Raw genomic sequence first — 22,489 nt, 5'->3', positions numbered from 1 at the left:
GATTGACTTATTTATTAAATTATTTACATGTTTGTGTATTTATCGATTTATCTTTTTAATGAAGAATTTCACTTTTTCAAGTTTTCTATATGTGCTCTTAGCACACGACTGTGGGCAAGTGGCCTGTGAATTCCTGTGTCATTTACAAGGAAGGCAATTTTGGGAGGCCCTTCCCGAGCTGACTCCTCCCAACTATTGATGAGATTTATGTTTTAAGCCAGACCATTTTACATGGTGCTAAATTTCAGGAGTTGTTATGAGGGCGTATGTCTCTGGATAATTCATAAGTTGTATATTGGTTTTATACGACTTTCTGTATTTGTGTTATATTTAACAATAGCTGTTAATAATAAATATCTCTTTCAAAATTCACACAACTTGTTCACTATTTCATAACGACATACGGCACAGATGCTGGCCCCTGGCGGGATCGGAGTGGACCAGGAGTGGTGAGGACTACCTGTCTGCCACCTCTGGCCTCAAATGGTACCATCCAGCCGACTATACGAGAGCAAAACTACCAATGACAATGACAACAACGATAAGGTTATAATACCAGCCACTGTACTAATACATCCGAGAGTGCAATTCGCATCCGCCAAATCGTAGTAAGCACTAGGAATCGCATTCCCGCAAGGCCGCCAGAAGCGGGACTGCAGGGACTGCGGACGCTGTGGCTGTCCTAGCGCCCCTGACCGCCCCTTGTCACTCTCGGGCCAGCAGGGTGGGCGGGGCCCACTGGGGGGCGGAGCCTGGCGGGAGGGGCGGGGCGCCGAGCCCACAGCAGAAGGTGGGGCCGAGGGGGTAGGACGGGGTGGACTGGCGGCTGGGCGGGGCGCGCTCGGGCCTCAGCTCCTCACGCGCCGCACTCGCAGTCTCATATCCCGCGCCGCCGGGAGGCCTGGCGGCTAGTGCTGTCCGTGATCCGAGGCAGGAGCCGGAGGAGGAACCGCGGGCGCTGAGGTAGGCGTGTGGCCGTCCGCCGCGCGGCCCGGCGCTCTCGCGCCCCGGGTCCGGCCCGCGGGTTGTGGCGAGGCCGGGGGGCGGTGCGCGGAGGCCCGGGCGGGCGGGGCCGGGTCCTGGGGGCGGGGACCGGACTGGCCCGAGGGGCCAGCTGGGCTGGCCCGGCCGCGGAAGTCGGGGTTCGAGGCGGTACGGGCGCCGCCTCATGCCCAGCTTGGTCCCGGGCCTTGTCAGCCCGGGAGGTGTGAAAACGGCCTGCCCCCGGGCGCCCACGGACGAGCGGGCGGGGGACGGCCTGGTCCCTCCCACTTTCGGGGCTCCGGGGCCAGTTCACCCGCACAGCCCTCGGGAACTTGTTAATAGGAAAGCTTGGCAGAGAAACAAATGCCAACGTTTTGGAAGAACTGAGAGTCACGTCGTTAGGCGCTGAGGCTTTATTTTCCTTCCCCGCCCCCTGCCCAACCTCGGCCCGACTTGGCCAAAGAAGGATGTGTCACCAGCTCGGGGCCTCGGGCGGGATCCCGGGCCGGGCTGGGAGCGGGCGTACCTGTAACAAAGGTAAACAGGGGCCAGGCAGACCTCGGCCCTGCTCCGTGGCTGCCACTGGGCCGCCCCGGTGGGTCTTACTCCGCGCCGACCCCGGCCGCCGCCTCGGAGGGGCTTTCTCCTGGGGGACCTCTCGATGGAAACCAGCTGGCCGACGTTGGAGTTGATGTTGCATCTGCACTCTGCTATGCTCACATCATTCCCAATCCTCTGACTCTGGTAAAGCTTAAGGAAACTGTATCCAGTTTTAGTGGTCAGCAAATGTAAGGGAGAATAAATTGCTGTCTGTAAATTATAAGGTATTTTCTTATTAGGAAATGATCTGGAAACACGAAATAAAAGTTTTTTAACATGTAAGCAAGAAAAAGAGTGATTTGTATGCCTTCCAAAATCTGAGGAAGTGTTCCTCCTCAAATCATTTATGTACAAAACTTCGCCCAAACCTTCCGTGCCAGGCGTTTTTCTTTGTTCTTGGTTAGTCTCAGGCCTCAGTTTCTGGAGAGAACACCCACTCCGAGACCCTGAGAATGGCCATACTAGCGCAGAGCGTGTCCTTCCAGCTCAGTAGGCAGCAGGCTTGTGTTACAGTAAAACACTGTTTTCTTTCTTTCTTTCTATTATAAATTATCTGAACTTAATTTCTTCCAGGAGTATCTATAACTTTTAGTGAAAGCCTTTTTAAAAAAATCTACAGATTACTCCTAATTTATATGTACAATTTATTTACATTTATTGCATTCTATCCTCTCTGGCACAAGAACTTAATAGCATGAGATGTTTGTGGAGAAACTTGGATCTTGGGAGCTCAGAAACTGAGTACAGAGGAAAGAAAGTTTTTAAAAAAATGGAGAAGCCCTTTTTTAAAAAAAAATTGGAGAAATATTTACCAGAACCAACCTGGCTATTGAGTTCAAAAATAGCTTTATTACAAGTAATCTGAACATTAAGGAGTTAAAGATTTTTTTGTATTCATATTTGCAAATTTTAAAATGCAGCTGACATTTTGAAGAGTGAAAGGCCTATCTGACTTTATTTTAGTCTGAATTAATTTGGCCTTAATATTTTTAGCTGAAACCACTACCCTAAGAGAATGAAAGTTTTGTTTCAGCAAGAATGGAATAAAGAAGATGAGTAATATCAGGATATGGGGTACTTGGTGGGGGCGGGTACCTTTTCAAACCATAACTTTGCCTTTAAACACTTCACATTACCTTTGGCAGACAATTTACTCTGGTATGGTCCCTGTCACCCTTCAACACGCAACTTAAAGCTTTACTTCCTCTCTGAAGCTTTTTTTGACATCCTAACCCCACCCCACCACCCCCTGCAAAAAAACACCACCACCTGGAATAGAACTGACCACCGTTTTGGTTATGACCGTCCTCTAAATTAGAGATGTGGTTGACATTTTGGACCAGATAATTCTTGGAGGCTATCCTGTGCATTATAGGTTGTTTAGCAGCATTCCTGACCTCTAGTTAATAGTTACCAGGAGTCCCCCTCCACACACATACAATTGTGACAGTCACACATCCCACACAGTTGTAACACTCAAAAATGTTTCCAGACACTCCCAGATGTCCCCTGGGAAGGTCAAAATCACCCCCACTTGAGAATCACTGTTCTAAATGGACTGCTGTCTTAACACTAGGGACAAATGCATTGTCATCATTTGCCTCTGTGTCAGTTTGCTCTGCTAGGTTTGAAGGTAAGAGCAGTCATTCATTTGTTCAGCAAACATGTGAGGGAGGGCCTGCTTTGCCAGGCAGACATGAATTTAGGTCTGGAAATACAGCAGTAAAAGCTGCAGATGTTGTCTCTGCACTCTTGGACCATGCAGTCTAAAGAGAGTGATAGACGTGTATAATTATACAATTCCCCATTACAGTTGTGATAGGTTCAAGAAGAAGTACAGGTACTGTGAGTACCTAAAAAAGGGGTACTGACCTAGTTTGGAAACTAGGAAACGTTTCCTTGGGAAATAACCTTTAAGGTGAGGTAGACTCAAGAAAAAATAGAAGTTACAAGGCGAAGCTTAGGGGGACAGTCTGCGGAATGTCTGCAGCGGGGTCCTACTCCCTCCCCCAGCGGCCAGTTTTCCCATACCTTCCAAAGGGGTCATCACTGTTAGTAGTTTTATGTATCATTCTAGACATTTTCTAGAATTGTCATTCTAGAAATGTCATTAACATTCAAGCAAACACATACTCTTTCTGTTGTTTACACAAACAGCATACTGGTATACACTGTTCTGTTTCTTGTTTTGTTCTCTTAACGATGTCCTAGAAATCTTTCCATTCTAGTATGTAGTGTTCTTATTCTTTTGAATGACTGTCTAGTATTCCATTGTATAGATACACCACAGATTATTTAACCATTCTTCTATTGAGGGACATTTAAATTGTTTCCAGTAATTTACTATAAGAAATAGTATAATGCATATGCTAGTTCATATGTGTGTGAATATATTTGTAGGATAAATTCCTAGAAGTGCAATTGTTGGGTCAAGTATGTATACACACAAACATTTGTAAATATTTGTGGTTGTAAAAGATTATTCTTATCAAGTTGGAAAGAATGAGTGAATGTTGGGAGAAAAATGATTCTAAGATTACAGTGTGCTATAGAGTGAATTGCATCTAAAATTGCTTTTTGAAGCCCTACTCCCTAATGTGACTATATTTGAAGGTAGTATTTAGGAGATAATTAAGGTTAAATGAGGTCATAAGGGTGGGGCCCTAATCCAATAAAATTGGTGGCCTTACAAGAAGAGGAGGAAGGGAAGGCCATGTGAGCACACAGTGAGAATGTAGCCATTTACATGCCAGGCAGAGTCCTTACCAGAAACCAGCCTTGCCAAACATTGATATGGGAGGTCTATCCTCCAGAACTATAAGAAGACAAATTTCTGTTGTTTAAGCTATCCAGTCTGTGGTATTTTATTGTGGCAACTTGAGCTGGCTAATACTGTCAACTTTTAGGATCCACTGGGGATTGGTTCTGGGACCCTCTTGGATACCAAAATCCATGGGTGCTCAAGTCCCTTATATAACGTGGTGTAGTACAGTCAGGCCTCCATATCTGCAGGTTTGCATCCATAGATACAGAGGAAAACTACACTATGGAAAGGTAGAGAAAAACTGGTAGCTGGGACCAAGCTGATAACAGAGGGAAAGAAGGGACGTGGATAGATGCAAGGGATATATGCAGGAGGTGTAATTGATAGGATTTGATGAGTAGTATGGTACAAGCAGTGAGAAAGAGAAATACATGCATAGGATGAAGCCCAGGTTTCTTGCTTGCCCAGCCAGGTGAATGGTGCTGGTACCTGCACTAGAGAACATTGGAAGAACAAATGGTTGAGGTAGTTTAAATTAGGTTCACTTTGGGACTGGTGAGAAGTAGAGATGTCATATGAGCATTTGCTAGTTCAAATCCAGAGCCCAGAAGAGTGGGATGAACAGAGGATACACATACTTAGGTGTAAATTGAAGGACATAGATGGAATTAACCGGCAGAGAGGTTGTACACCCTCAGCCCACAGCTGAATCTGCTTTACAGATTTGTGTTGTTTTTCACATACAGTGGTGGTGGTGGTGGTTTAATTTTGAGTTAGTTGAGTCAGTAATTTAAAATGTGAAAATTTCCCATGAAAATCTAGATTTGGGTCTTTTCTTTAAAAGTATGAAGATGTAGCACTACTGAACTGGCTTTCCCATGTGGGAGCAATTGAGCACAGGTGATCCCAGCTGCTCTCCAGTCCACCAAAGAGCCTACCACTGCCTAAGACTTTTTCCTGGCCTTCTTTGTTTATTCTCTGACCCTAAAGGCATTTGAGTGTGGAATCCCTGCTGTAGGGAGAGAGTATGGAACAGTGATTCTCATTTTTGTGGCACATGAAAACACTGAATGGTTAAAAAATACTGTTGCTGGAGCCTACCTCAGAAATTTCTTTTTCTGTTTGTTGTTGTTTAGTTGCTAGGTTCTGTCCAACTCTCCAACCCTCCAGACCCTCCACCAAGCTCCTCTATCCTTGGGATTTTCCAGGCAAAGCATACTGGAATGGGTTGCCATTTTCCTCTCCAGGGGATCTTCCCGACTCAGGGATCATACCTGAGTCTCCTGTGTGGCAGGCAGATTCTTTACATCTGGGCCTCTAGGGAGGCCCCTATTTCTGTTTATTTTATCTGAATTGCAACCTTGGATTTTTTTTTTTAAATTTTAAAATCTTTAATTCTTACATGCGTTCCCAAACATGACCCCCCCCTCCCACCTCCCTCCCCACAACATCTCTCTGGGTCATCCCCATGCACCAGCCCCAAGCATGCTGCACCCTACGTCAGACATGGACTGGCGATTCAATCTTACATGATAGTATACATGCAACCTTGGATTTTTAAAGTCCTCAGGTGTTTCCACTGAGCAGTGGAAGTTGAGAACCATCAGAGACTGAGAGGAGGGCTCAGCCCTAGCATTTCAAAGTTGGGTCCAGGAGGGTAGCCCCAGGAAAGTGATGAGAAGTGGCAAGAGAGGTACAGTGGATGGTAACCTGCTTGCCGTTAAGGTGTGCAAACTTAACCCAATACACTTGAAGTTGTTTCTAGTTAGATGAAAGTGTTCTAAACAGCAGGTATACTTGCTGTTTGTTTTGTATGTATGCATATATTCTGTTCATTACTGCATAAAGTTATACATACAAAAAACGGGCTTTACTTAGTAGGCCATTTAAAGAATTTTCAAGAGTAATTTAAACTGTATTTGATTTTTGTCTTAGAAACTCACTTTCAAATTTAATTCCGGTTTAAAATGGGTCATGAAAGGCAAGGAAAGAGTATTTTAAAAAGAGGAGTCCTCAAGTAAAGATGTAGACCAAAAATGATATATTGAATTTAGCAAGATGGAGTCTTTGACCTCAGTAACAACTGCTTTAGATTGAAAAAAGCAGAAACCAGATTGAAGTGAATAGAAAGTAAGGAAATGAAAATTGTGAATGTTGGAAAAATCCTTTGAGAAGTTTACCCAACAGAGGAGTTATGAGGGAGAAGGAGGTGTCTTATATGTCTCTGTGGGAGGCGCTTAGCCTGTGTTGTTACCCAAATGCTTCTCCTGACTTTTCAAGGAGGTATCTCAGAGGTGCCTGATTACCCCTCTACCCCATTTCAAGGGGTCTTGTTTGCATTTATTTTAGAGACTCTGTGTTTTTCCCTGAAGAGGTATTTTTCCAGGACTCTTGAGACTCAGATGTTGGTAATTATGCCCTTAGTCTGTTTCTTATCTGGAAAGCCATCGATCCTAAAGGCCAGCAGCACTCCAGTGACCCTGACGTCATCTTTTCAGTGAATTGATGAACAAAGACCAGATTGTCAGCATGTTGAAAATGTAACACTCGGCTTGGTCAGGGAATATGTATCTATGTGTCATTCCTAGGAGTAGTCTTTGCAGCTATTATTTTTTCCTAATTAACTTTATTTTGCAGTTTGGTTTTCCAGTTGCACGCATGTAACATTTCTGATACTTTGAAATCTTTATCACTGATGGTGATTAAAAGGTATGGATATAAGTTGGAGGATTAGGCCCTCATTGAGCTCAGAATAAGAGAACAGCAAACAAACTTTGGTTTCCAGAAGGCTATTTGAATGCTGTTGCCTGAAGAGTTGAGGTTAGAGTGACTCTCTGGAGTGGGTTGTCATGCAAATGTTCACTACCAATCTGTCTTTTATCCATTTCTGCCTCATTGGCAATGGTAATCTGACACAGGAAGGTTTAAAGATCAGTTTTACACATCATATTTCTAAGAGTTGTGACCTACCAGCAGGATAGAAATCGCAGGGTTTGGAAAATGCCAAGGATTGTTAGTGAAAAATGGGGTTTATTAGTTGAAGGCATAAACCCCATTAGCTGTACTCTTTCTGCAAACAGTATCATCTGATAAGGGATTGTCCTTCACAGCTGTCATTGGTTCATCAGTTATGTGAATAATGGTTAACTTCTAAATGAAGGATGACTTTGTGATATGAATAGCAGACCTTGGTGTAAGAAGGTTTACATTGGGAAGTCTATGATAAGAAAATATTTTGCTTAGAAACTTTTCTGTGCTTAGTCAATTGTAGGAATTCTGTTATCACAAATATAATTAGGTACTAGGAGGAGAGTGAAAAAGTTGGCTTAAAGCTCAACATTCAGAAAACGAAGATCATGGCATCTGGTCCCATCACTTCATGGGAAATGGATGGGGAAACAGTGTCAGACTTTATTTTTTTGGGCTCTAAAATCACCACAGGTGGTGACTGCAGCCATGAAATTAAAAGACGCTTACTCCTTGGAAGAAAAGTTATGACCCACCTAGATAGTATTGAAAGGCAGAGACGTTACTTTGCCATTTAGTCAAGGCTATGGTTTTTCCAGTAGTCATGTATGGATGTGAGAGTTGGACTGTGAAGAAAGCTGAGCGTCAAAGAATTGATGCTTTTGAACTGTGGTGTTGGAGAAGACTCTTGAGAGTCCCTTGGACTGCAAGGAGAGCCAACCAGTCCATTCTGAAGGAGATCAGCCCTGGGTGTTCTTTGGAAGGAATGATGCTAAAGCTGAAACTCCAGTACTTTGGCCACCTCATGCGAAGAGTTGACTCATTGGAAAAGACTCTGATGCTGGGAGGGATTGGGGGCAGGAGGAAAAGGGGACAACAGAGGATGAGATGGCTGGATGGCATCACCGACTCAGTGGATGTGAGTTTGAGTGAACTCCAGGAGTTGGTGATGGACAGAGAGGCCTGGCGTGCTGCGATTCATGGGGTCGCAAAGAGTCGGACACGACTGAGCAACTGAACTGAACTAACTGATACCTGTTGGCTCCCCAGGTGGCACAAGTGGTAAAGACTCTGCCTGCCAGTGCAGGAGACACAAGAAACATGGATTCAATCCCTGGGTCGGAAAGATACCCTGGAGAAAGAAATGGGAACTCACGCCAGTATTTCTTGCCTGGAAAATTCCATGGACAGAGGAGCCTGGTGGGCTTCAATCCATGAGGTTGCAAAGAGTCAGACATGACTGAGCATGTACACACACATACACACACACAATGCGTGCATGTGCACACACACACACACACACACACACACTATACCTGATGGTGCTAGGTGGAGGGAAAAGTTCACTGCCAAAGTTGTCCAGAGCACCTTTGGTTTGTAAAGGAGACAATGGTGGCATGGTAAGAGAATTGAGTCAGTTCTTGGGTGCATGGCCTTACTCTGTCAAGTGTGAGCTGTGTGATTTATTGTTTTTATTGAGTTAAAATTCATGTAACATAAAATTAACCATTTTAATCATTTTAAAGTATACAATTCAGTGAATCGCAATACATTTACAGTGTTGAACAACCATCACCATTATCTAATTCCAGAACATTTTTATCATCCCAGAGGGAAACCCTGTACCCATTAAGCAGTCACTCCCCATCCCTTTCTCCCCCTATTTCCTGGTGACCACCAGTTTGCTTTCTTTCTCTATGAAGTTGTTTATTCTGGACATTTCATATAAATGAAATCACAGAATATGTGACTTCCTGTGTCTGGGTTCTTTGATTTAGTATGACGTTTATAAGGTTCATCCATGATGTAGCATGTGTTCCTTTCTTTGAATAGTATCCATTCCTTTCTTTGAATAATAATTCCGTTGAAGGGATATACCACATTTTGTTTATCCGTTTATCAGTTGATGGGCATTTCCATTGTTTATACCTTCTGGCTACTGGAAATGGTGCTACCAAGAACATTTGTGTGCAAATTTTTGCCTGAATATCTGTTTCAGTGCTGTTGTGTATATACCTGGAGTGGAATTGCTGGACCATATGGTAATTCTATATTTAGCTTTTTGAGTAACCACCATACTGTTTTCTACAGCAACTGCACCATTTTACATTTCCACTATCAGTGTTTGAAAGTTCCAGTTTCTCCATGTCCTCGTCAACACTTGTTATTTTCTGGGTTTGTTTTGGTTTTGGTTATAGCCATCCTAGTGGGTGTGAAGTGATATCTCACTGTGATTTTGATTTGCATTACCTTAATGCTGTGCATCTTTTAATGTGTTTTTTGGCCATTTTATTGGAGAGATGTCTTTTCAAGTTCTTAGCCTGTTTTTTAATTGGGTTGTCTGTCCTTTTGTTGTTGTGTAGTTTAGAGTTCTTTATATATTCTGGTTACCAGACCTTTGTCAGATATATGATCCTTCAGCAACTACCAAGAGTCTTCCATTCTATTAATAGTGCCTAGTGAGTCATGACGTACCTAGAGGACTAGGACTCAGCCAGTCACAGGACCCCAGGTGCAAAAGATATTTGGATAGGTTGTACCCATACAGAATTGAAAGTATTTTTTTCTTATTGAGCATGGACTTGTCAAATTCTGTTACTGTTCCTCTCAAACTTAAGGATAGCTGTTCTAGGTATGTGAGCTATAGTTTTCAATATGAAAGAGTTTTCAGGCATTGAAGGAGAGTGAAAGCAGTTCTTTTTATTGGACCAAGAATTTTACATTTCATTGTACCAACTTTAAACTTCTAAAACTAAGACTATTTCCTGAATCAGTGGTTAGTGATTTCATTCACTTTAGTCAACAAATATTTATTGAGTTATCACTATGTCCCTGGCTGTTTACCAACTACTAGAGATACAGTGCCTTGTGATACAAACCCAAACTCTCTCTTGACCCTCCTCTTGATCCTTCTCCACATCTGTTCCTCTCTGTTGTCTCACTTACTGGGAGACAGTTAGGCTCCTTTCCACCAGTCTCTCTTGAGCCCTCCTGTCTCTTGAGTCAGGACTTTACCTTCAACATTGCTGACTCCAGTGAGTAAGTTTTCAGTCTTATTCCTGCTTGACCTTTCAACAGCATTTTACATAGTTGTTTATTCCTTTCTTTGAAATACTTTCATCATTTAGTTTCCAAAATACTACATTCTCTGGATTTCTTCCTACCTTACTGATGATTCTTTCTCAGTCTTTTTGCTCATTCCTCATCATCTTCCTGACCTCTGAGAGTTGGAGTGCTGCTTATTCCTGAAACTTCCAATCTTCCTTATCAACCCTATTTCCTTTTCATTTTATCCAGTCTCGTGATGTTAAATAGATACCAAAGACTACCATTTTTTTCCTCCAAGTTACACCTCTCCTCTGAACCTCACATCTGTTATCTAAGTACCTACTTGACCTCTCCATTTGGCTGTCTGACAGGTATCTCAAAACTGAACTCCGGATCTTCCCCTATAAAACCCACCCTTCCCACAGCCTGTCCTATCTCAGTAAATAGCAGCTCCCTTCTTCCAGAAGCCCAGGCCAAAAATATTGGCATCATCTCTGACTCACTTCTCTTTCACCCCACATTCAGTCCATCAGCCAACTCTCTTGGCTCTGCCAAGAGAATGCATCTAGAATTGGCAACATCCCAATATCTCCACTGCTTCTACCTTGTCCAGACCACCATTGTATCTCATCTGGATTATTGCCATAGCCTTTTTTCCCCTCCTTCTACCCTTGCTCTCCTGGTAGCTAGAGGGACCCCATTAAAAGTAAGTGCTCGGACTTGGTTTCCATGTGGCCTGAGGTGGAGGCGTTCCACTTGAGGACCCTTACGGTGTCTGAGGTCGACTGAATGTTTACATATTAATAAAGGTTAATGTTTTTTGTGTACTTACTACTTGCCAGGCACTGTTCCAGGTGCTTCTCTGGATGAAAGTATGAGACCTGTGCATCAACCCTACCAAGTAGATTCTTTACTGCTGAGCCACCTATTGGAAGACAGAAGAACACAGGCAGGAGATCAAACCCTGAGCCTTTGGAGTAGGAGCACTGGCTCCAAGACCCTAGATTACAAGAGAACTAACCCTATGGAGTATCAAATAGTGATAACTCACACAAAGGAAACCACTTGAATACAAGACCCAGCATCACCTAACCACCAGTGACACCCTGTGCAGGATGCCTCATCTAAACAACAAACAAAACAAAAATACAAACCAAATCATCAGCAGACAGGATTAGCACCTCACTCAGCCTTGCCCATCAGAGGAAAAACAAACAAACAAAAACTCAGCACAAATCTCACCCTATAGGAAGCTTACACAAACCACTGGACCAACCTTAGGAGAGCGAAAACCAAAAGGAAAAGAATTCAGCCTTGAAGCCTGAGAAAAGGAGACCTCAAACACAATAAGTTAAAAAAAATAATGAAAAGGCAGAGAAATATTAACAGAAATGAAGGAACAAACTAGAAACACAGAAGCCCAAATAAATGAAGAGTAAATAGGTAAACCACCTGAAAAAGAATTCAGAATAATGATGGTAAAGGTGATCAAAAACCTTGAAAACAAAATGGAGAAAATGCAAGAATCAATCAACAATGACCTAGAAGAATTAAAGAATAAACATACAGCAACAACACAATTACTAAAATTAAAAATACTCTAGAAGGAATCAATAGCAAAATATCTGAAGCAGAAGAACAAATCAGTGAGCTGGAAGATAAAATGGTGGAAATAACTTCTGAAGAGCAGAATAAAAAGAATGAAAAGAAATGAGGGTAGTCTCAGAGACCTCTGGGACCATATCAAATGCACCCACATTTGAATTATAGGGGTCCCAGAAGAAGAAGAGAAAAAGAAAGGGTATGACAAAAACTTTTGAAGAGATTATAGTTGAAAATTTCCCCAACAAAGCAAAGGAGTCAATCAAGTCCAAGAGGCACAAAGAGGCCCATACAGGATAAACCCAAGGAGAAACATGCCAAGACACATACTAATCAAACTAACAAAGACTAAACACAAAGAAAGAATATTAAAAGCAGCAAGAAAGAAGCAACCAGTAACATACATACTTAACTTATGCTTAACAGCTGATCTTTGAGCAGAAACTCTGCAGGCCAGAAGGGAATGGTAGGATATATTTAAAGTACTGAAAGGGAAAAATCTACAACCGAGATTACTGTACCCAGCAAGGATCTCATTCAGAATTGATGGAGAAATCAAAAGCTTTTCAGACAAGCAAAAGTTAAGAGAATTCAGTACCACCAAGCCAGCTTTATAACAAATGTTAAAAGGGCATATTTAGTCAGGAAATACAAGAGAAGAGAAAAGGTCTACATCAACCCCAAACAATTAGAAAATGGCAATAGGAATATATGTGTGTGTGTGTATATATATGTGTGTATATATATATACATATACATATATATATATATATATATATATAATTACTCTAAATGTAAATGGATTAAATGCTCCAACCAAAAGACACAGACTGGCTGAATGGATACAAAAACAAGACCCATCTATATATGCTGTCTACAAGAAACCCACATCAGACCTAAAGACACGTATAGACTGAAAGTGAGAGGATGGAAAAATATATTCTGTGCAAATGGGAAGCAAAAGAAAGCTGGAGTAGCAATCCTTATAGCAAACAAAATAGATCACAAAATAAAGAATATTACAAGAGATAAGAAGGACACTACATAATGATCAAGGGATCAATCCAAGAGGAAGACATAACAATTGTAAATATCTATGCACCCAACATAGGAGCACCTCAATACATAAGACAAACACTAATGGACATAAAAGGAGAAATGGACAGTAACCCAATAATAGTAGGAGACTTTTTTTTGTTAAGTTTTTTATTTTTTAAATTTTAAAATCTTTAATTCTTACATGCGTTCCCAAATATGAACCCCCCTCCCACTTCCCTCCCCATAACATCTCTCTGGGTCATCCCCATGCACCAGCCCCAAGCATGCTGCATCCTGCATCAGACATAGACTGGCGATTCAATTCTTACATGATAGTATACATGTTAGAATGTCATTCTCCCAAATCATCCCACCCTCTCCCTCTCCCTCTGAGTCCAAAAGTCCGTTATATAGTAGGAGACTTTAACACCCCACTCACACCAATGGACAGATGGTCAAAACAGAAATTTAATAAGGAGACACGTATTAAATGATACATTAGATGAGGTGGGTATCATTGATATCTTCAGGACATTCCATCCAAATGCAGAATACACCTTCTTCTCAAGTGCACATGGAACATTCCCCAGGATAGACCACATCTTCAGTCACAAATCAAACCTAAGTAAATTTAAAATTAAAATTATATCAAGCATATTCTCTGACCACAATGAGACTAGCTATGAGACTAGATATCAATTACAAGAAAAAACTGTAAGAAACAAAAACACATGGAGATTAAACAACACATTTCTAATAACCAACAGGTTACTGAAGAAATCAAAGGGGAAATCAAAAACTTTCTAGAAACAAATAACAATGAAAACATGACAACTCAAAACCTATGGGATGCAGCAAAGGCAATTCTAAGAGGTAAGTTTACAGCAATACAGTCCTACTTGAATAAACAAGAAAAACGAATAGACAACCTAACTTTACACCTAAAACAACTGGAAAAAGAAGAACAAAGAAAATTCCAAAATTAGTAGAAGGAAAGAAACCATAAAGATCCTAGCAGAAATAAATGAAAAAGAAATCAAAGAAACAATAGTAAAGATTAATAAAACTAAAAGCTGGTTCTTTGAGAAAATGAACAAAATTGACAAATCCTTTGCCAGACTCATCAAGAAAAACAGAAGAATCAAATCAACAAAATTAGAAATGAAAAAGGAGAGGTTACAACAGACAATACAGAAATACAAAGGATTATAAGAGACTATTATGAACAGCTATATGGCAATAAAATGGATAACCTGGAAGAAATGGACAGATTCTTAGAAAAGTTCAATCTTCCAAGACTGAACCAGGAAGAAATAGGAATTATGAACAACCCAGTTACAAGCACTAAAATTGAAGCTATGATAAACAATTCTCCCAAAGAAGCGAAAGCCCAGGACCACATAGCTTCACAGGAGAATTCTGTCAAACATTTAGAGAAGAGCTAATGCCTAGCCTTCTAAAACTCTTTCAAGAAATTGCAGAGGAAGGAACACTTCCAAACTCATTCTTTGAGGCCACCATCACCCTGATACCAGAACCAGACAAAGACAACACAAAAAGAGAAAACTACAGGCCAGTATCACTGATGAACGTAGATGCAAAAATCCTCAACAAAATTTTAGCAAACAGAATTCAGTAACACATCAGAAAGCTCATACCATGATCAAGTTGGGTTTATTCCAGGAATGCAAGGATTCTTCAATGTATGTAAATCAATCAATATGATACACCATATTACCAATTGGTGATAACAATTGAAAGATAAAAACCATATGATCATCTCAATAGATTCAGAAAAGCCTTTGACAAAATTCAGTACCCATTTATGTTAAAACTCTTCCAAAAATGGCATGTATGATATGCCTACAGCAGACATTATTTTCAATGGTGAAAAGCTGAAAGCATTCTCCCTAAGATCAGGAAGAAGACAAGGGTGTCCACTTTCACCACTATTGTTGAACATAGTTCTGGAAGTCCTGTCTACAGCAATCAGAGAAGAAAAAGTATTAAAAGGAATCCACATCAGAAAAGAAGTAGTAAAGCACTCACTGTTTGCACATGACATGATACTGTACATTCAGTTGAGTTCAGGGGCTCAGTCGTGTCCGACTCTTTGCGACCCCATGAATCGCAGCACGCCAGGCCTCGCTGTCCATCAATAACTCACAGAGTTCACTCAGACTCACGCCCATCGAGTCAGTGATGCCAACCAGCCATCTCATCCTCTGTCATCCCCTTCTCCTCCTGCCCCCAATCCCTCCCAGCATCAGAGTCTTTTCCAATGAGCCAACTCTTTGCATGAGGTGGCCAAAGTACTGGAATTTCAGCTTTAGCATCATTCTTCCAAAGAAATCCCAGGGCTGATCTCCTTCAGAATGGACTGGTTGGATCTCCTTGCAGTCCAAGGGACTCTCAAGAGTCTTCTCCAACACCACAGTTCAAAAGCATCAATTCTTCGGCACTCAGCCTTCTTCACAGTCCAACTCTCACATCCATACATGACACAGGAAAAACCATAGCCTTGACTAGACGGACCTTAGTCGGCAAAGTAATGTCTCTGCTTTTGAATATGCTATCTAGGTTGGTCATAACTTTTCTTCCAAGGAGTGAGTGTCTTTTAACTTCATGGCTGCAGTCACCATCTGCAGTGATTTTGGAGCCCCAAAAAATAAAGTCTGACACTATTTCCCCATCTATTTCCCATGAAGTGATGGGACTGGATGCCATGATCTTCATTTTCTGAATGTTGAGCTTTAAGCCAACTTTTTCACTCTTCTCTTTCACTTTCATCAAGAGGCTTTTTAGTTCCTCTTCACTTTCTGCCATAAGGGTAGTGTCATCTGCATATCTGAGGTTATTGATGTTTCTCCTGGCAATCTTGATTCCAGCTTGTGTTTCTTCCAGCCCAGTGTTTCTCACGATGTACTCTGCATAGAAGTTAAATAAGCAGGGTGACGATATACAGCCTTGACGTACTCCTTTTCCTATTTGGAACCAGTCTGTTGTTTCATGTCCAGTTCTAACTGTTGCTCCCTGACCTGCATACAGATTTTTCAAGAGGCACGTCAGGTGGTCTGGTATTCCCATCTCTTTCAGAATGTTCCACAGTTTATTGTGATCCACACAGTCAAGGCTTTAGCAGAGTCAATAAAACAGAAATAGATGTTTTTCTGGAACTCGCTTGCTTTTTCCATGATCCAGCAGATGTTGGAAATTTGATCTCTGGTTCATCTGCCTTTTCTAAAACCAGCTTGAACATCAGGAAGTTCACGGTTCACATATTCCTGAAGCCTGGCTTGGAGAATTTTGAGCATTACTTGACTAGCATGTGAGATGAGTGAAATTGTGCGGTAGTTTGAGCATTCTTTGGCATTGCGTTTCTTTGGGATTGTAATGAAAACTGACCTTTTCCAGTCCTGTGGCCACTGCTCAGTTTTCCACATTTGCTGGCATATTGAGTGCAGCACTTTCACAGCATCATCTTTTAGGCTTTGAAATAGCTCAACTGGAATTCCATCACCTCCACTAGCTTTGTTCATAGTGATGCTTTCTAAGGCCCACCTGACTTCACTTTCCAGGATGTCTGGCTCTAGATGAGTGATCACACCATCATGATTATCTGGGTCATGAAGATCTTTTTCGTACAGTTCTTCTGTGTATTCTTGCCACCTCTTCTTAATATCTTCTGCTTCTGTTAGGTCCATACCATTTCTGTCCTTTATTGAGCCCATCTTTGCAGGAAATGTTCTCTTGGTATCTCTAATTTTCTTGAAGAGATCTTTAGTCTTTCCCATTCTGTTGTTTTCTTCTATTTCTTTGCATTGATCACTGAAGAAGACTTTCTTATCTCTTCTTGATATTCTTTGGAACTCTGCATTTAGATGCTTATATCTTTCCTTTTCTCCTTTGCATTTCACCTCTCTTCTTTTCACAGCTATTTGTAAGACCTCCCCAGACAGCCATTTTGCTTTTTTGCACTTCTTTTCCATGGGGATGATCTTGATCCCTGTCTTCTGTACAGTGTCAGAAACCTCATTCCATAGTTCATCAGGCACTCTATCAGATCTAGGCCCTTAAATCTATTTCTCACTTCCACTGTATAATCAAAAGGGATTTGATTTAGGTCATACCTGAATGGTCTAGAGGTTTTCCCTACTTTCTTCAACTTAAGTCTGAATTTGGTAATAAGCATTTCATGATCTGAGCCACAGTGAGCTCCTGGTCTCGTATTTGTTGACTGTATAGAGCTTCTCCATCTTTGGCTGCAAAGAATAGAATCAATCTGATTTTGGTGTTGACCATCTGGTGATGTCCATGTGTAGAGTCTTCTCTTGTGTTGTTGGAAGAGGGTGTTTGCTATGACCAGTGCATTTCCTTGGCAAAACTCTTATTAGTCTTTGCCCTGCTTCATTCTGCATTCCAAGGCCAAATTTGCCTGTTACTCCAGGTGTTTCTTGACTTCCTACTTTTGCATTCCAGTCCCCTATAATGAAAAGGACATCTTTTTTGGGTGTTAGTTCCAAAAGGTCTTGTAGGTCTTCATAGAACCGTTCAACTTCAGCTTCTTCAGCGTTGGGGCATAGACTTGGGTTACTGTGATATTGAATGGTTTGCCTTGGAAATGAACAAAGATCATTCTGTGGTTTTTGAGATTGCATGCAAGTACTGCATTTCAGACTCTTCTGTTGACCATGATGGCTACTCCATTTCTCCTGAGGGATTCCTGCCTGTAGTAGTAGATATAATGGTCATCTGAGTTAAATTCACCCATTCCAGTCCATTTTGGTTCACTGATTCTTAGAATGTCAACGTTCACCCTTGCCATCTCTTGTTTGAGCACTCCCAATTTGCCTTGATTCATGGACCTGACATTCCAGGTTCCTATGCAATATTGCTCTTTACAGCATTGGACCTTGCTTCTATCACCAGTCACATCCGCAGCTGGGTATTGTTTTTTCTTTGGCTCCATCCCTTCATTCTTTCTGGAGTTTTCTCCACTGATCTCCAGTAGCGTGTTGGGCACCTACTGACCTGGGGAGTTCCTCTTTTCAGTATCCTATCATTTTGCCTTTTCATACTGTTCATGGGGTTCTCAAGGCAAGAATACTGAAGTGGTTTGCCTTTCCCTTCTCCAGTGGACCACATTCTGTCAGATCTCTCCCCCATGACCCACCCATCTTGGGTTGCCCCGCGGGCATGGCTTAGTTTCCTTGAGTTAGACAAGGCTGTGGTCCTAGTGTGATTAGATTGACTAGGTTTCTGTGAGTATGGTTTCAGTGTGTCTGCCCTCTGATGCCCTCTTGCAACACCTACCATCTTACTTGGGTTTCTCTTACCTTGGGTGTGGGATATCTCTTCTCGGCTGCTCCAGCAAAGTGCAGCTGCTGCTCCTTACCTTGGACGAAGGGTATCTCCTCAACCCTAAATATCGTGTCAGAGAAATTACTAGGCTTAATCAGTGAATTTAGCAAAGTTGTAGGATACAAGATCAATACACAGAAATCACTTCCATTTCTATGTACTAACAATGAGAATCAAAATGAGAAATTAAGGAAACAATCCCATTCACTGTTGCAACAAAAGGAATTAAATATCTAGGAATATACTTACCTAAGAAGACAAAAGAACTGTACACAGAAAATTATAAGACACTGATGAAAGAAATCAAAGATGACATAAAACTGATGAAGAGCTATTCCATGTTCCTGGGTAGGAAGAATCAATATTATGAAAATGACTATATTACCAAACACAATCTACAGATTTGATGCAATCCTTATCACATTACGAATGGCATTTTTCACAGAACTAGAACAAAAATTTCACAGTTCATATGGAAACACAAAAGCCCCCAAATAGCCAAAGCAGTCTTGAAAAAGAAGAGTGGAGCTGGAGGAATCAACCTTCCTGACTTCAGATTTTACTACAAAGGTACAGTCATCAAGACAGTATGGAATTGGCACAAAAACAAAAATACAGACCAGTGGAAAAAGAACACCCAGAAATAAACCCATGCACCTTATGGGTACCTTATTTTTGCGAAAGTAGGCAAGAATATACAGTGGGGCAAAGACAGCCTCTTCAATAAATGGTGCTGGGAAAACTGGACAGCTATGTAAAAAAGAATGAAATTAGAACACTTCCTAACACCATACACAAAGATAAACTCAAAAGAGATCAAAGACCTAAATGTAAGACCAGAGACTGTAAAATTCTTAGAGGAAAACATAGGCAGAACATGCAATGACGTAAATCAAAGCAAGATCCTCTATGACCCACCTGCTAGAGTAATGGAAATAAAAACAAAAGTAAGCAAGTGGGACCTGATTAGACCTAAAAGCTTTTGCACAGCAAAGGAAACTATAAGCAAGGTGAAAAGAGAACCCTCAGAATGGGAGAAAATAATAGCAAATGAAACAACTGACAAAGGATGAATTTCCAAAATATACAAGAAGCTCATACAACTCAGTGCCAGGAAAACAACCCAATCAAAAAGTGGGAAAAAGACCTAAGCAGACATTTCTCCAAAGAAGACATACAGATGGCTAACAAATACATGAAAAGATGCTCACCATCACTCATTATTAGAGAAATGCAAATCAAAACTATAATGAGATATCACCTCATACCAGTCAGAATGGCCATCATCAAAAAGTCTACAAACAATAAATGCTGGAGAGGGTGTAGAGAAAAGGGAATGCTCTTGCACTGTTGGTGGGAATGTAAATTGATACAGCCACTATGGAAGATGATATGGAGATTCCTTTTAAAAAAACTAGGAATAAAACCACCATATGATCCAGCAATCCCACTCCTAGGCATATACCCTGAGGAAATCAAAATAGAAAAAGACACATGTATCCCATTGTTCATTGCAGCACTATTTACAATAGCTAGAACATGTCTATCAACAGATGAATGGATAAAGAAGTTGTGGTACATATATTCAATGGAATATTACACAGCCATAAAAAGGAACACATTTGAGTCAGTTCTGATGAGGTGGATGAACCTAGAACCTTTTATACAGAATGAAGCGAGTCAGAAAGAGAAAGAGAAACATCATATTCTAACACACATATTTGGAATCTAGAGAAATGGTCAGAGAAGGCAATGGCACCCTGCTCCAGTACTCTTGCCTGGAAAATCCCATGGACGGAGGAGCCTGGTAGGCTGCAGTCCATGGGGTTGCTAAGAATCGGACACAACTGAACAACTTCACTTTCACTTTTCACTTTCATGCACTGGAGAAGGAAATGGCAGCCCACTCCAGTGTTCTTGCCTGGAGAATCCCAGGGATGGTGGAGCCTGATGGGCTGCCGGCTATGGTGTTGCACAGAGTTGGTCACAACTGAAGCGACTTAGCAGCAGCAGCAGAGAAATGGTACTGAGGAATTTATGTACAGGGCAGTGGAGAAACAGATATAGGGAATAGACTTATGGACATGGGAATAAGGGAGGAGAGGATGAAATGTATGGAAAGAGTAACATGGAAACTTATATTACCATATGTAAAATAGATACCCAATGGGAATTTGCTGTATGGTTCAGGAAACTCAAAGAGGGGCTCTATATCAATCTAGAGGGATGGGATGGGCAGAAGATGGGAGAGAGGTTCATAAAGGAGGGGATATATGTATTCGTATGGCTGATTCATGTTGAGGTTTGAGAGAAAACAAGTTCTTTAAAGCAATTATCCCTCAATTAAAAAAATTTTTTTAAGTAAGTTCTCTAATCAGAGGTTTTACACTTATCTACAAGGCGCTGCATAATCGAAACCCCCTTTTACTTCTCTGATCTCATCTCCTACTACTCTCCCTTGTGCTTACTTTGTCCCAGTCACCAATGTACCTTGTACTTCCTTCAACAAAGCAGGTACATCCCTCCCTCAGGACCTTTGCTTTCCCATAATGTCTACAAAGCTCATTCTCTCGGGTCTTTGCTTAAGTTCACTTTCCCCAGCATTCATTTCTTTCAAATTCTTCTTCTCAGAGCCCTCGGTAGTCTGAGTGTTCTTCCCAACTCCCAAGATCAAGCACTGAGGCTATTTCTCTCCCTTCTGTTTGTTGATCCATCTTTAAGCTTTCTTTTGAACAAGTCCCTCAGTTGTTGTTTTTTTTTTTAAGCAGTTTGAAAACTGCTTGTCTGTGAGGTTAGAAATAAAAAACAGAGATTAGTGTCTGTGAATGGGTTTTACTTAGAAATCATAGCAAAAGCACTGAGCCCTTCCATTTCATGATCACAGACATATTCCCTATTTCACAGCCTTGAGGATGGAGCCCTTTATTTTCTTGGGCTCCAAAATCATTGCACATGGTGACTGCAGCCATGAAATTAAAAGACGCTTGCTCCTTGGAAGAAAAGCTATGACAAACCTAGACAGCATATTGAAAGCAGAGACATTACTTTGCCAACAAAGGTCTGTCTAGTCAAAGCTATGGTTTTTCCAGTAGTCATGTATGGATGTGAGAGTTGGACTATAAAGAAGGCTGAGCACTGAAGAATTGGTGCTTTTGAACTGTGGTGCTGGAGAAGACTCTTGAGAGTCCCTTGGACTGCAAGGAGATCCAACCAGTCAGTCCTAAAGGAAATCAACCCTGAATATTCATTGAAAGGACTGATGCTGAAGCTCCAATACTTTGGCCACCTGATGTGAAGAACTGCCTCATTAGAAGACCCTGATGGTAGGAAAGATTGAAGGCAGGAGGAGAAGGGGACGACAGAATATGAGATGGTTGGATGGCATCACCAACTCGATAGACATGAGTCTGAGCAGGCTCCAGGAAATGGTGAAGGACAGGGAAGCCTGGTGTGCTGCAGTCCATGGGGTTGCAGTCCTGCTGTGAGGACTGATGTGATGCTGGTTACAGCATTTCTACCATTGCCAGCCCCAACTCAAGCACTGGCTCAGATATCAGCATTTTGTCTTCTCTCAGCATGGTATGTCTTAGCAATCTTGGCATTCTCCTGGCATTCTAGTTGTGACCTCTTTCCTATGGCAAGCTCTGCTCATGAGTGGGGTTTCATTCAGCGTTGGCAGCAGTATTGAAATCCACATTCCACAGTATTGGAATCCACACGTAAAAGCAGTTACATGCATACGTGCTAAGTCACTTCAGTCGTGTCTGACTCTTTGTGACCCAATGGCCTGTGGTTTGCCAGGCTCCTCTGTCCATGGAATTCTCCAAGCAAGAATACTGGAGTGGGTTGCCATTCCTGTGTCTAGGGTATCTTCCCAACCCAAGGATCAAACCCAGCTCTCCAGCATTGCAGGCAGATTCTTTACCTCCTGAGCCACTAGGGAAGCCCCTAGATGAGCTAATTTCCTGGATGACAAAAAAGTAGATAAATAAATAATGTAATTTCAGATAGTGGTAATAGTGCTATGAAGAAAATTAAGTAGGGCTATTCCCCTAATGATGAACCCTTGGGTTGTTTCCAATGTTTCCTCTTTCAAGCATTGCTGCAATGAACATCCTTGTACTT

The 22,489-nt window shown here is 41.6% G+C and overlaps 1 protein-coding gene across 4 annotated transcripts in view; it reads left to right on the top strand.

The window, feature by feature from the left end:
• The first annotated feature begins 779 nt into the window (after positions 1-779).
• The window catches only part of PPP2R3A (protein phosphatase 2 regulatory subunit B''alpha), a 239,841-nt gene continuing 218,131 nt past the window's right edge, over positions 780-22,489 (top strand). For 2 of the 4 annotated variants that reach the window (XM_069564768.1, XM_069564765.1), the window contains exon 1: positions 780-963. The gene's annotated coding sequence lies outside the window, so the exon portion shown is untranslated. The remainder of the gene's footprint in view (positions 964-22,489) is intronic. The other 2 variants (XM_069564769.1, XM_069564766.1) reach the window with 1 other exon arrangement.

Source organism: Ovis canadensis, chromosome 1 (assembly GCF_042477335.2).
Source record: "Ovis canadensis isolate MfBH-ARS-UI-01 breed Bighorn chromosome 1, ARS-UI_OviCan_v2, whole genome shotgun sequence".
Lineage (NCBI taxonomy): Eukaryota > Metazoa > Chordata > Mammalia > Artiodactyla > Bovidae > Ovis > Ovis canadensis.
The sequence above is the reverse complement of the archived record's forward strand: the minus strand, read 5'-3'. Positions and strand labels throughout refer to the sequence as shown.